The following is a 2,448-nucleotide window of genomic DNA, read 5'->3' on the forward strand; positions in this document are numbered from 1 at the left end:
AGCAGGAATCACTGACAACAAGAACCAAAACTAAGATGTACTTCCTGGACACTGAAGAATCTCTTCAACTTCAGTTTACTCTTATTCTCCCTCCAGCTTCTTTTCCCTTAGTACCTTATTAGATCATTAAAAGGCATCAATTAATCTAATCTTCAGCATAAATATTCTGTGGCATGCACTGCTGCAAATACAACCACATCACTATTTTTTCTTTAAAAAACCTCAATGTTATGTTTAGAGTATTTTTTCTATCAACTCAAAATTCTGAGAACATAATGGTTCTTTTTCTCATTATGTTAAACAATCTCTAGGCTTAAGTGAATATATACACCTTTATTATTTATGTGCTTATTTATATAGTGTCATGCTCACATTGATGCAATGGTACTCACCTAATGGATTTTGCTGGAGGCAAAATTTTGCTAATCATTGAGTAAATAGCTAATGATGGATTTCTGCTGCAAATGTGATAGAAAGATAAGCAATTGGCTTGTTACCTGCAGCATAGTGTCCAGGTCAGCCATATTTAACCAGAAATGGACATGCAATGTTGTGCTTGATATGGCGGAGACAAATCAAATGCTGTACTTCAGATACTTCTGTGATGTTTTTTCTCCCTATTTCTCTTACTAACCTCTCTGAAACATGGCCATGCTGATAGGGCACTAGGATGTTAATCAAATGGTTTCAAGTCCCTGCTTTGGGTTCAGTATTAGAAAGTGCAATAAACCATCAGAGTAAAGGATTTTTTTTAATTTATTTTTTTTTTAATTATCAACATTGATGCAACTGAATCTTGGTCAGTAATTTCAGGGCTAAAAGAAACCAGAGGCATCACTTATGTGATTTTCTGTATATGTCACTGTTTGACTCAGGTTTGACAAAAATGCTTTTTTCACCGAGGGAAGGAGAGAGAAAAAGAGATAGACTTGGTTGGATTGCAAACTAAACTACACAGCTTTAATTAAACACTAATGATATAAGAAAATATATACAATTATATACAAATATGTTCAGGCATGTGCAAAAGCCTCTTGCCTCCCCCCACCCCCAGCAACGCCCACAGCATCTCCTGAGCTGTGAACAGTCCCAAATAGTTCCAGACTGCTGCCAAAGAGAGAGCAGAGTGACGAGGGTCAGGAGAGCTTGAGCCTGGGGGTTGATGGTGATGGATGGATGGAGTCCCCTCCGGACACCGGCCACGGACGGAAGAGAAGGGAAGAAGGAGCAGGAAGGAAGTTGTCTTCAGTTATCTCTGAGCTTCCGTAGATATATGGAATGGAGTATCTTTGGCCAATATTGCTGTTTGTCTAACTCAGCCTCCTACAGGGGGGTCATAGATCTCCCTGGAGTGTCTGAGCCAGCAGATTAAAGGTGTGACCTTGTAGTCCCAACAGTTAGAAAAACATTCCACTGTTATCATTCCCAGCTGGAACACTCTGGTGCTAGTTAAAAGAAAGCTTACTGAAGGGAAAAAAAAAATCAGAAAAAGGAAAATTGTCTTCATCCTGGCTCAAACCAGGACAGTATAGAAAAGGGAAAAAATTGTCACCTATTTTTACATCAAAACTAAAACTTCTACTTAAAACACAGTTTAAGTTACAAATACACAGATAGTGAGTTTTGCAATGGGTTTTACACAAGGAGAAACCAGCAATGAACTTCACCATAGTTTCTTGAGGGTGTGTGTCTTTGGTGTGTAATTCTACCTCGAGCAGTAACCCAAGGTCTCTCACACTGTGATAAAACTCTCTGCATGACAAATGCATAAGCTCAAAGCCAGAGCTGTGCTTACCAGCCAAGCAGTGAACACAACCATGTGCTGGCTGACCAGCTGTGTAACACCTGTGATTTGCCTTCCTTTTCTTCTCTCACGTGGAATGCCTTTTTTTCCCCCCTGAAGTTGCACGAAGGTAACCTTCCAGGGTTTGTGCATGTTTGCAAACACGGTTAAGTAGGCCCGCATGTTCAAAAGTCCTTTGAGATTGACAGGATGAGTGGAAAAGGAAACATCCAACACTGCAATTGCTTAAGCCTCATTTCCTTAGATAAAGAGATAAAAAGATTATTGAGCACAGTGTGAGCTAGATAAGGATCTTTCTCAATTCACTATCTACTGCCAGCAACAGCTGCACATGTTATTTCCAAGCGTTGGTGTGTTGAGGAACACTGGGCTGCAGGTCCGTGTGACTTCGCTGGAAACACTCAAATGAGTTAATTGCTTAAGTCTATAAACCAGCCACCTTCCAATCTGCTGGACGCGGTTTTGCAGTCCCGGTTTTCAGTCGGGGGGGTTGATGACACGTCTGACAGTCCTGGGGACACGGGCCGGACAGCCCGGGCTGGCTGACAGCTACACCTTGTGTGGGACTGACCCCGGTACGTGCCCCTCCCGTTTCTGCACCGCGGCACCGGCGGGCGGGCCCGGCAGCGCATCCCGTCCTGTCC

This window comes from Chaetura pelagica, unplaced genomic scaffold (assembly GCF_000747805.2).
Source record: "Chaetura pelagica isolate M959 unplaced genomic scaffold, ChaPel_1.0 scaffold147, whole genome shotgun sequence".
NCBI lineage: Eukaryota > Metazoa > Chordata > Aves > Apodiformes > Apodidae > Chaetura > Chaetura pelagica.